Source organism: Stigmatopora nigra, chromosome 22 (genome assembly GCF_051989575.1).
Source record: "Stigmatopora nigra isolate UIUO_SnigA chromosome 22, RoL_Snig_1.1, whole genome shotgun sequence".
NCBI classification, from domain to species: domain Eukaryota; kingdom Metazoa; phylum Chordata; class Actinopteri; order Syngnathiformes; family Syngnathidae; genus Stigmatopora; species Stigmatopora nigra.
The window spans coordinates 3,268,926-3,282,529 of NC_135529.1; the positions used below are offsets into that span (position 1 = coordinate 3,268,926).

Sequence of the window (13,604 nt, forward strand, 5' to 3'; positions counted from 1 at the left end):
CTCATTAGCCACAGACAGCAATCAATGAAAGTGATGGCTCAAGAGAGAATGGAAGAAAGGAATAAGTAGATTATTAGCAATTGAATTAAAGCATCTGCATTATGACAACATTTCACCTAATGTTCATTTTAATGGCTTTACATTATAAAATCTAAGCAAACAGATTTAGCCAATCACTTTGAGTTAACAACTGTATTTTGCAGCACATGAATTGTCTTTTGATGTGCAGTACCCATAACCTTTTCCTTTCCTAATAAACACAAGTCATGTCTATTCCTAAACTGAAGCCATGCATCCATTTCATCTTTTCATCAAAACAAGGCCTAAAACAAAGCTGGTTACATAAATCCCATACATTGAGAGAAAGCAATATATTTTTGTTATGTTTAAAAATATTTACAACACAAAATAATAATAATAATAATTAAGTCAACTGGCAGAAAAGAAAAAATCAAACTTCCAAAACATTCCAGCAAAGAAACGTACCAAATGTGATTGTTAACCATGAGACCGCCCTGTCGGAAGAGTGATAAAACGTCAAAGCCAGGGTCACGGCTGAAGACTTTTCCGGCACATTCTTTACTTCTATCTTATGTATGGGGGCCACAAAGGCAAGGGGGTGGGATTCAAGCACACTGTGCTGAGAGGCCTGCTTTACTGCAATGCAGGAATGGAAAGGGCGAGTGGGAGAGGCGTGGGTGAATGCACTCTCGTACTCTTGGTCTGCACTAGCAATAAAGACTTATTAAGGGGGTCTTTCACTAACAACATCTTCAAGAGTCCTAACTGCTGTTGACCTGCCATGGGTGGAAGAATTTAGGGCAGTTTTAAGTAATTTTCCACAATGGAAAGGCTATGACAAACACGCCAAAGATATTTCCAAGTCTGCCAGAAAAAAAAAACAATGGTTATGCATTGAATGTTTTTACACCATAACAAGGCTGCGCAAATTGGGGATTTTGATGACGTCTAAAACCAGTGGTCCTTAACCTTATTGGAGCTACCGAACCCCACCAGTTTCAAATGCGCATCCATTGAACCCTACTGTAGTGTAAAACATTGAACCCTACTGTAGTGTAAAACAAAATATAATATAAAATATTTATAATAAAATATTTACTATTGCTTTTAATCTTAGTTGACAGGCGGCTGTAATAATGATTATGATTCCTTTCAAATCTCTCAACAAGATTACATTAAGATTCTAACAGCAGAAATTGGAGTGCTTTTTTGTTGACAGCAGAATCAAGATACATTGAAAACTAAATCGAGAAACGAAAAACAGAAAGTACACTGAGGCCAAGTTGTGTATGTGCGACAATCCATTCAAGTGCATAATAAGCTGGTTTTTGAAAGAATTAAATCAATCCATTGTATCTGTGAGGAGAGTTAATCAGATAGAAAGCAGCTTCTGTTGTTTAGCAACATTTGAGCATCATAAAAACCAGTCCTTTGGGCATACATCTCAAATGTAATCCCACGTTTCTCCTGATTACTCTAACTAAGGCTCTCGCTGGAGTAGCAGACACTAACATTAGCCTTATGACTGTGTTTGTAGCCTAATCTTACTCCCCTTCAATTGGATAAGCATGCCTTTGTTGTCCGTTCCAGCAGTGCACAAGTGCGTGAGTGAGCGTGAAACCACAAAGACAGCCTTTCAGCGACGGCGTTTGCACACGCTCCGCGGAGGGAGGCGGAATCCATCACCGCGGTGACAAATGGTGTCATCCCACCATGGCTGGGGACTCCAAACAACAGCATCTTTCACATTCGTTGATACAGTGACTGACATTAGTTGACATCAGGGACTCGTCAAGGCTACCCGCATGGGTGAACTGTACAACTTCCCTGACAACATTAAGTCTGTAATCTTATTTGCCGGATCTTACTAATTATTTACATATATAACTTATTTTTCCCAATGCAAAGTGAATAAAAATTCACAATTGACCAACCCAGCTTAAACCAAGAACCCATCTTTTACTTGTTCCAGTATGTGAAGAACAAAAGGAGTACAGGAGAAAATACAAATCCAGTCAAAAAGTATCAAGTAGATATCATATTGTAGTACAGATTTATAACCCAAATGGTTCGTGGAACACAACATAAAAATAGTGATTATAGTCAATTTGTGGCCTTTCATGTAACAACTCTATGACTGCGACTCATCCTGGGTGAGACGGCCCTGAGCTTCAGGTGTGCCAGGGCAAGACTTCAATTTAGTGGGACACAGATTGCAATAGCGTTATGCTCCTCCATCTCTCCATCCATTATTCATCTCTCCATCCCTTCATCCATCATCTCAGGCTCTAGGCCATTTATTCCCCAGTGGGACACTGCCATGCATAATGCAATAGGACCCCTATCATAGTCCTGTAATTGACATCCTCAGCTCACCTCACAGTGGGGATACTACTAAAACAGCCCAGAGAGAGAGACAGAGAGAGAAAGGGACAGGGGAAGAGAGAGAGCGAGAGAGGTCAAGAGATGATGATGAGCCCCCCACTTTGACCGTATAAACAAGAGGGTGAGAAATTAAGCGAGGGAAAAAAAATATTACAGTGACAGCAATAGTTGGAAATACAGGAAGCGATTTGGGATCGATACACACAGAGAACATACAAACTTCACACAAGAAGGTGCGGATCTGGGCTCAAACTCTAGATCTCAGAGGTGTAAGGCAGAGGCACTAATCATTGGGTCACTGTGGTGCCCAAATAAGTGATAAAAAAACAACAATCATTTAATCATCTATAGCTGATATTTGTTTTTTATGTTAGTGTGCAACTGTATATCATAGAAATAGAGGGTATGATGCCAAGTTGAACCAAGGAGTGTTTCAAACCCTGTAGCGGTTCATTGATTTCCTAAAATGTGTCATTTTGCAGGAAAAAGATTTCCACCCAACAGCGACACTATGAAAAATGCATTTCTACATATTGAACACATTGACACGTTACTCTCTGCAGTTGGGTATGCCACTAGCCACTATATGAGGAAATGCAATAGATTCATAGAGAAATATCCAAAAACAAAGCTTTCAATGGACGGAAAGTAAAGCAATGGCCAAAAGCTACATGAAAGATGACATTCACTCAAGTATGCTGTTGTCTATTCTTTTCTATTAACGAAAAGGTCACCCAATCCTAATGTCAGCCGATGTGAATGAGCTTTGTCTCATCCCTCCTTGGTCACATTCAGAGTTTTTTGACCAAAACTCCTACCACCCTTCTTTTTTTTAACAAGCCTGACTCCCAATGTCTGGAATTCCAGGCTGGCTGCAAATCAGCTCTGTGTTTCCCAGACAGGGGGCCCCAACAGGACCAGGCCAAATGCCAGTCCATGTAGGGCCAGATCACATGAGCAGACAGGGGGCCTCCCGAGAGATGCCAAACAATGTAAATTGCATCGTATCAGACTCCGCCAACAAATAGCAAATATCACATACAGGTAATAAGGTAATCTGCTACTGTTTTGTTAAATGAAACGAAAAAAGTTTAGAGGGAAATAAATGAGTATCAGGACTACAGTGTCGTTTTCAATTGCTATAAACAGCTCAACATCAAAAGCTCTTTCATGCACGTAGAAAGTGACGTGTAGCTTTGTATCACATGCATGGCATCTACATGGGTCATAAACTGGTGAGGCCAAGCATGGTGTAAGTAAGGACATTTCAACAAAAGGAACAATAACCATAAGGAACCCGTGACAAGTACAAGCCTTCATACACCACCCCACACACACATTCATATAATGAATAAAGCCATTTTTAATCCATATCAGATGAATAGTAATGCCTGATCCATTCTCTCCTAACAGCAGAGCAATCATGTGCCATTAATTCCTGTTTCAGTCCAATATCTGATATCATGTCAAAGGAATGTCGGTGAGTGTGTGTGTCCGGGTCTGTAAATGTGTTGGCAACGATGCTAGGGCATAGATTAAAAACATTACAAACATTCAGACTGGCGGGCCAGCCGTCTGCTCCGATTGTGTCATTCGCCAGCGTTTCTGCCATCGAGTCACGTAACCGCTGCGACAGGACAACACATCTGTTAAACGACTGCCTCTCCTAAATGACTGTTTGTCACTCGCGGCACGCTCCATTATCAGCAGATATTTATGAGCTGGCATGGAGGCCATACTTTTGAGTTTGGTCATGACACCTATCTAAGTAAATTGGTTATGTGCTTTTGCGCTCGTTTGCATAAAATCAATTTAGTAATTGAAATACGTTTTTAGTTTGCGAGTTCCCTGACGAGGCAGCGGTTAACAATACATACCTTCAATCTTAATTCTCAAAGGTTTCATAGGCTATATACTGGCAAGTTAGAAATGAAAGTGTGTGTGTGGACCCTCTTACAACAGAGTATTTGACAGTTCTGAGAATTAATAAATCTTATTCAAATTTGTGTTTTTTCTAAGTTAGCACGTACTTTATGCAATTTTTAGTGCCTCTCTTTAACCCCAAATTAAGTTCAGATGTTCTAGTATACATTAGATAAAATTGTTGCACAAGGTCATAGTCCACAGAAAGTTTCCAAACCATCAGAATAATCTCAAAGGTCAAAGGTAATACACAATTGAAAGCAAAACTATTGTATTGCAGACCATATAAAATCATTTTTTTTTCTTTTCTTTGAAAAAAAGGATGAAAAGTAAACTGGTCAATGACGCTGCAAAGAGATTGTCAATGAGCTTCCAAGAATTTTTGACAGGTACTGGATGTTCAGTCCATGTAAGAACAATCTTTCATCTTCTTTATACGTCTGAGCTGTGAGATAGGCTGGCAAAAAAAGCCTTCATCGTTTGAAGGAAAAAAAAAATGAAATCCCCCAGTTGTAGAAACATGTCCGATGAAACTGAGGTAGAATTGTTTGGTCATAATCCAAAAAGATGTATATGTTTAAAAAAGATATACACCAACACCCCTTTATCACCAAATGAATATTGTATACTTACAGTATAGTCGTCTAAAATAACAAATTTTAAATGATTCCTGTATCTTAAATATACTACATTATCTAGAAAAAACTAAGCAAAGAAATGGCTGAGTGAATCTTGTCAAGATGCATGAATTTGTAGTATGACACCAGTGTTCAAATTGAAAACGAGTTCATTGCTGCTTGTAAACTAGGAATGCTGTGCCTGTAAAATAATGTTTATCAGAATCATCTAGGTGCAGTGTTATATTTGGTCTTTTTGTTGACAGCCAGCGAAATGTAGAATGCAAGACTTGTGGCTCGCAAAGGTCTCAGAGCGCTGCCCTCTCCCTGAGCAAGCAAGCAAAGCGAGGCAAGAGGAAAATATTACAGCATAGCTTTTCACAGCACTTTGTTTCATAGAGGTCCCACGTCCATTAAAGTGTCTGGCTTTGCACAGCCAGATGAAATTACCTTCAGCCTGAAGGTTCAAGGCACACATACACAAGGAGTTCAGGATAGGCATCAAGAGCAGCCGTGTCCCCTGCACTGTACAATGGATCTATCCATCACTTCTTTCAGTGGGTTCTGTGGACTCATCCATTAGTTAGGGGAATGGGTGTGCAGGGACAGGCCTGTCCTACCGTGGCCTTTAATCCAGAGTTATAGCCCAGTGTGGTTGCTTTACTGTTACTTGCCGCACTATATGCCAGCTGTTGCCGGCAGATTCACATCTGAGGACAGTTCAATGCAACACATCACGGTTATCCGTTCATTGATCACGATGGAGGCGTACAGAGGACGTCACCTCAAAGGGGCATTGAAGGAAAAGGAAAACACATTCAAGAGGGGCTATAATTTTGAGTAATGCTGCAAATACAGTTTTAAAGATGCTCATAAAATCCCCAGACTATCTCGAATAAATCGTCTGTTGATTCTTGCCTTGGAGAAAGATTCACAAACTTTCATGACAAAGTGTGTCAGTTGCACCTTGCAACCAGAATATAATTGTTCAGCTTTAAGATGCAAGAGCAGCTGATACTTTCTACAATATAGAAAATGCTGAGCTGTTGAGAGCACAGCAAAATGCAGGATAAAGGATCAGGTGTCAACACTTTGGATTCAGTGTTGCCCAAGGGTAGTACAAAGCCCAATGTTTATCAGAATATAAAAAAATAAAAAAAGATCATATAGCCTTTCCAGCTACGAACATGGTTGCAGGACTTAAACCTGTATTAGGTTTTTCTGTCATGGGCTGGGTTTTAAATAAACTCTTTGGCTGACATTGACTTGAATACACACTCAATTTGAATTTGGGGGGACTGCCAGCCACCTATTAAAATGGATTGGCTTTCTTCTAGTGAAAAGATGGCTTTGTAGTTTTAATTTTGTTTTAAAGAAAAGCTGATTGGAAGATTTAATAACAGTTTCTCGTTATAACGAGGGATATGATCTCAATGTACAATTTGGGTTATAAATTAGGATTTCAATTTTTTCAGGCATCACATACGTGTTATAGTTTAAAATAAAGATTTCAAAACAGTTTCAAAACAACAGTGGAATATTAAGGCTTTGAAACTGGTTCCAGGTAGGGTTGTTGTTGTTAAGCCATCCTTTTGAAATCAAAGTAGGAATTCAATAGATCAAGGGCAGGTTAAACTGTGATGTGGAAAATTAAGATATATAAAGAGCAAAAAATGCTGGTTAAAGCATCCCACCCACAACATGCCCTGCAAGCCTTACAAAACAGAGGGTTACCAGAGTTCCATGAAAAAAAATCCAAACTACTTGTAATCACTTTAAAGTGTACACAGGACACTTCTCTATTCTCTGTCCATGTGCAGGCATGCACAGCTGCCTGTTCATCCCGTCAGAGCGCCTTTGTGGTGCTTCAGTAACAGTGGACATCCACTTATGGCGTGAAAAAAGAAACAGCTCATCCTTGACTACTTGATTAACATGTCTCCCTTCCAAGCAAAAACAGAACTGCCCCTCCCTTAAAAAAAACATTAAAAGAAAAATAAATCACACCTTCCTTATACAATACTTCCCAAGTTGCTTCTGACAGGCAAAGTCTCAGTCACACACTTCTAGGGTTACGACGTGGATAAAGCTGAAGAGGATGGCTGAAAGGCAGGAAATCTTTTGAGACGCGCCAAAGAAGTTAGAGGGAGACAAGATGTGGAGGAATAATAAGGGAACAAAGAACAGTGGGTTTTCAGTCTTATTCACGCTTAAAAGGGCCGTGTTCTCTTGTACCCAGGAATGTTCATTGGTGGCTATGTACCCCTAAAGGACTAAACACCTAAAAGGAAGTTTAAAAAAAATATATCGGTATTAGAAAATGGCTCCAAAAGCGCAAGGGACGGGTGGAGCGACGTTTACTATTTTGACAACTGATTTGCAAGTGGGATCATAAGAAAGTGGAGGAAGCCTTTATAAAAAGCCGTGCCTAAATTTTCCAGGATTTGGGAGAGAGAGATGGCTTTCAAATTGCTCCTTGCTCAACCTGAAATATTACTAGACGTGGATTTGAGATTAACCTGTCCAAATTTCCACAGAGAGCCTTTTTATGCTGATTTTAAACTCTTCCTGCTTCGTAGAATGGTTAATGCCTGGATTTTCTTATGCAACAATTGATGCTGACTCCACTTTTATAGGAAAAGGTCATGTTTACTTGAATGTCTTATAATTCTAAAGCAAACGTTCGCCTGAGTATGGATTTTCAATTAGGGTCATCAATGAAAGCCAGCGTACATTTAAAAGCATAGATTCAAGCCTGGATTCAGTTCTCAAGTCAAGATAGGGGATTAAAAACAGAGCTAGAGATTTAGATTAGTATTTTAAAACTGGATAATGGTTTTAACATTGGAGAATCAAGCCATAGTCAGGAAATCAAGATAGAGTATATATATTAGTCTTGCAATTATTGTCTTTGGGGGGTGTTTAAGGCGTGGATTGGAAGTTTCAAATTTCAAATTAGTCGGGGTTTCAAGCCTGTCTTATTAAAGTTGTCTGCAACTTTACAAATCATAATTGCGGGAAAGGGTTTGTCCAAATAAGTGTTCTAAATCTTGAAGAGGCTTTCACATTTGTTTGAAGCCAGATCCGACATTTGTAAGATGGTGCTTTGGTATTACGGTTTCAAAATAGAGTAATAACAGGGGCTAAAGGGGTTAAAATCTAGGGTTCACCCCCTGATTGTAGTGCTTCCATTGTATATTTTTAGCATCAGTCTTGTTAAACATTACAGCTCATAGTAGATCACCTGGGTATAGAAAAGGCACTTTGTCCAGTTTGATCTGAAAACAACACAATAATTTATCCCACAAAGACCTTGCTATAGCAAGATCAAACTAGATGCTGTGCAATTAGGTAAGAACCCCAGAGTCAATTTATAATAAGGTGAGATTTTCATGAGGGAGAATGCTCAACTTTCATCCTCGCAAGTGTTTACACCCAAACCCCTAAAAGGCTGTGTCTCAGCAGCAGACTTGCTGGCTGAGCAAATTTCATATATAAACTCTCTGTAGTTCACAACAGTCCATTACAACCCAATTGATCTCTGACATAAATTGCCAAGTCAAACAGCTCCTGATCTGCCCAACAAAAAGGAGAATTTGCCAAGAAGCAATTTGTTGAGTGACATCAACTAATCCAGTTGGACATTGGCTAGATGACTACAGCTTTTTAATCGTACGGAAATATGTGGAAGAATTCAAATAAAATGCTGAGCCAAGTGCTTATCAGCCAATCAGAAGCATCAAAAGTTTACTTCGGCTGTATAGGTCGAAGATTTTGACATCGTCATTTATCAATAAAGCGACAAAATAGATGTATTGTTGCAACAAAAATTGTATAATGATTTAGGCATAAATATCACAACTATTTAAAGTTTTTAAAGACCAACAAGAAAATTGTAAATATTCATTTATTATCTTTTTGAACTGCTTAACCTCATAAGCGCCGTGGGGTGGTGCTGGAGCCCGTCCCAGCTGACTTTTGGCCGAAAGCGGGGGACACCATGAATGGGTGGCCAGCCGATCGCAGATTTTAAATACTTACGGCTAAAAAATATTTCATAGGTTCCTTCGAAAAATCATTTTACATAACTCTAGTGGTTCAAAAACGAATGGGCAGTGTAGAATTAAATACATGCTTTCAATGACTGACTGCTCAATGACGCTTTGTAAATGTGACCTTTAAAAAAAGTACAAAAAAACCTTTGCTTATGGCTTGTAAATGTACCATTAGAAGAGGAGCTAGTACTAAAAGCAGCAATTTGCTAATTATTGGACGACCACAAAAATCATGTAATCATGAGTTCAGTCCAATAAAAGCTTAAAAACGTGTCACTGTACTAAAGGGCACCGTGGCAGCTGGATAGTGTCCAGTGGGGTTCCTGGAGCCTTGGGCAGCCAACGAGTAACTTCCTCCTAAATGGGACCAAAGTTACTTCCTGCTGGACCATAAAAATGGGATGTAGTCAACTGAAGTCAGGTTGAAAATCCTCCAGTGGCACTTAGTAAGGTCAAGAGGTTCACACCATGGCATAATTTCCTAGTTTGACGGCTATATTGCTGTTATATTACGAGCAGGTGCAGAGTTTTCTTTACAAGCAAAATGTCTTTATCTCCAAACCCTCATTCTGATGAGAGGAGCAAACACGATCCAAAACAGAAACTGAAAGGCTTAAAATTAACCAATGAAAAGAGGATTAAATATATAATGTAACCCATGTGGTCTCAAAACTCATTTTGCATCGAGACGCTCATGCAGGTTTGGTACAGTTCACTAGAATGTAGGATAAGGCAATCTCACCCTAGCCTGAATGAAAACAGCATGACAAGGACATGTGTGTTTGTGTGACATCATACTGGATCACAACTCCCAAACCTTAAGCAGACAATGAATGCATTCATTTCTAGACAAGTACAGGAATCTGCGTGTCAGCGGTAAAGCATGACAACACCCTCATGGCCTATGCAAAGCAAAAAGCCCATTTCAACACTTATGTCATTTCTCAACAAAAACTTCAGGGGGGGATTACCATTCTCTCTGGCATGTCCTAATTTGGCCTCAGTGCAAAGCCACTCTCTTATCTGATGGGTACACCAAGTCCAGCAGGCACAGACCTAGACTTCAAAGAGGGGTAGAAAACGCAGTGCACTTCCTGTCGGAAGAAAATGAAATGGCTAGGATGCAACGAGGAAATTCCAGCACTGAATTAACACCGGAATCGTTAACTGCGCAATCTATAAAATCGGATGACCTAAGCGGGAGATCAAAGAACATTTAATGTTCATTCATCCATTTCCTGTACCGCTTATCATCACGAGGGTTGCAGAGATGATGGATCCTGGACTAACCACTCGGCCGCCAGACTGCTACATTTTTATTGTTCTCTTTTAAATATATGAAATTTGTTTGAAAATAAATTCTGAAAATATGAACACATACTGAGAACAAGTGAATTCGGAGTCTCTCAATTATTAAAGTTACATAAACTCTTTTGAGCTGATAAATATGCATGTTTTATCCACAGTGCTAAGGTAAAATAGACAACTACATTTCTAATTAAATCTATAAAGATAAAATACTGTTCCATTTTGCTGCAGTCTGAGAGAAACACTCGGAAATATCTGGTGTTCTCCTTCAGAATTGTGTTATGGCACAGATGGTTCAAGTATGCACAATTGGGTTGACAGAAAAAGCATACTAACTGCTTTAGCATCTACGCAAGCAAGTGCCAGTGGTATGTTTGACAGTCGGGATTGGACACAACCAAATTCTTGCACTGACAGGAAAGAACATGGTGTGTAAACCGTGAAAAAAAAACATACACGTATACGTACTCCAAATTGCGAAATAGCCCCTAAAATTGTTTCTAGTTCACATCATGTCTCTATTTGTGTAAGCTTTGTTCACCCAAAACAGTGTGTGATTTAAGAGTAGTAAGTATGGCAGAGTTTCAGAATGCAGACCTGCCCTTACTTGACTTCTTAATCTAGCATTTCCTGGCCTCCCACTGTGTATCTGGGTATAAAAACGTCACACCACTGTGAGTTCTCCACCTCCCCCTTTCCTCTGGATCACACTACAACAGCTTCATGGTTGCCTGCCACTGGCCCCTCCACTCCTGCTGTTACAACCGGGCCAGTGCACAAAATCAGCACTTGGCTCGGTCCCAAGATGGTCCCACATGCCTCCCAATTTCGAGATTAAATAGCACCCCTCTCTGAAGTCCTTCCAGAAGCTAATGGCTTTTGTTGCTGGGAATAATCCGCACATCCTCTCCCACATGCCGGGGGTCCGCCAGCCTGTTGCGAACCCCGCTTTTGTGTCTCATCTCCATCTCGCTCTTCCATTTTGGTTGACCTCCCCCTAGATCCAAAAGCCCAATTCCCCTAAAGGACGTGCGTGGGCAACTTGGGACCCCAACCACCCGCAAAGAAGGGAGGAATCAAGAGAGATGACAGATTTAAGATCCATGGGGAGTTTTATAGAGAGTCAGTGCAGGTAGTTTCTCAACCTTAACAAAGTCCTTAAATCTTGTCGTGAGTGAAGATTAGGCAGGGTGACGACGGTGTGGGTGATCACATTTCTCACACAGCGAGAAACTGTTTATTTCGGTAACTGCAGAAAGAGCAAATATTCCTATGTAGTGATAGGAATTAAAGAAATATAATAACTCAATTACTTCCAGAATTAGCTTTTGTGCCAGCTGACACAATCAGCAGATTGCATATAGCACTATTCCACAACTGGGTGGGAATCCAGCCATATCTTAGGTCAGAAAAATAAGCGCGCCAAACTTCATACTGATGACAGACTGGAACTTGAATGAAAATTGTTCATGACAATGCTCCCCACCGCTCCGTCATAATGTTGGACAACCCCTAGGTCATACGCCTTTGAAAACCACTGGCTTGAATAATGCGGACGCTCTGATATATGTGGGTAAATATATGTGTATATACACTTTTAAGAAAGGAGACATGCTGAGAAGTGAAGAATTTCAACAAGAAAAAAAGAAAAAAAGCAAGTTGGTGGCAGGCAATGGCTTGTCACAACGCGTTTGTTTCATTATCGCACAATCAATAAAGCAAATGAAAGCCTTTCATTCTGTCACCTGCGAGTAGATTATGGAACAATAGATTATATGCAATGTAGTTGCTGATCTTTTTAAAAATGTTTTGCGGTAATTTCACGCAATAGGTTGGTTGCATTTGGTGGGCAAAATATGCATGCAGTTTTGATACAAGCAAGCATTTCATTTCTTCTACCTCCTTCCGAAAAGTCCATTGAATTCAGGTTCCACTAAATCTGGGGAAAAAAACTAGAGCCTAGGTCCTAGGGAAGTGCGTTCAAAGAACCATAAAAGTAAACAGAGATTTAAAACCTCAGAATTGGGACTCGCCTTCCTAATCAAAGCCATATTGTACATTAATTGGAAAGAAAAAACAAGCAAGCAAGAGTTCAAATGAGTCCAGCTGTTGGTGGAGGTGCTTATTTTTCTGAATAGAAACAACTATTAAAACTGAGGTCACGTTTTTATTGAAAGAAACTATTAAAATAGCTGCATTCTTATCCTCCTGAGGATAAGAAAACATATCAGGCAAAATCTACAGTAGAGTAGCCTGTGTGTTAGAACTTAATGTGCTTTCAAAAAATAACAGTATCACAAATAGTTTAAAAGACAAGGGGTTTAGATTAAAGGCCATTTCTGGACAAAATTTACCCAAAAAAAAACATGAGAACTGGCCGTGACCCCAATGCTCTCCAAATGTTTCAGAGAGGAGCTAATTTGGGACGGTGACGCACTGAGTGGACGTTTGTGGTAATGAGCTCACAACCACTCGTGTGGGAGATAAAATAACATAGACATAGACAATGTTGACTGACCACGCAAAAATCCCTTTTTTTGTCAACAGTCAAAGCCAGAAAAGTCTTGTTTTCCAAGACAGAAGAACGCTAGGAGAAAAATTCTAAGATGCGAAAAAAGCAACAGCATCAGTAATGTTTTTTTCATGTAGAAGAAAAGAGAGAATTTGGAGTGGGTTGAAGGTGAAGAGAACACAGTAGGGTAAAGACAAGACAGATATGCATAAAAGCATATTTATCCACTCTGCGGAGGACTGTCAAGAAGCCTCTGCCCCCACATATCAACAGCCAGACCTCCACATACGCTGCATACAAACATATCAACACAAACCCTGCAGCATGGAGAGGAAGGCCAGGAGACCACTGAAACTCCTGAACCTTTCCATCTAGTGAAGGGGGAAGGAAATTTGGAGGAATTATCAACTCTTAGCAATATCTAGGTCAGAGTTTTTGCAAATGTGGAACTTTTGAGGAATACACAAGAAAAGTCCGAGTGTTGATTTACACAAAAAGCTACATTACATATGAGGCGATAAATAATTTGGAATTACACTTGGAGCCTTCAATTCAGAAATGACTTGTAAAGGAAGATTGAGGAGGATGAGTGTTAAATGGGAACCAAACCATGAATCACACTCCCGAAATAAGTGAAGTGCAGCTCAGGCATAAAAAGTCAACAGAGAAGGAGCCAAACTCAATGTTTTTGTTGCAAAATGAAAATTATAGATGGTGTATTCCATAAAAGCGAAAATACATCAAAACAAAATGTCTGTGGATTTATAAGTTCTACTTCACTGA

General features: G+C 39.8%; 1 protein-coding gene across 9 annotated transcripts in view; it reads right to left on the reverse strand.

Moving 5' to 3' along the window:
- The window catches only part of LOC144215405 (aminopeptidase O-like), a 67,407-nt gene that overhangs the window by 48,990 nt on the left and 4,813 nt on the right, over positions 1-13,604 (reverse strand). The gene's annotated exons all lie outside the window — the stretch shown is intronic.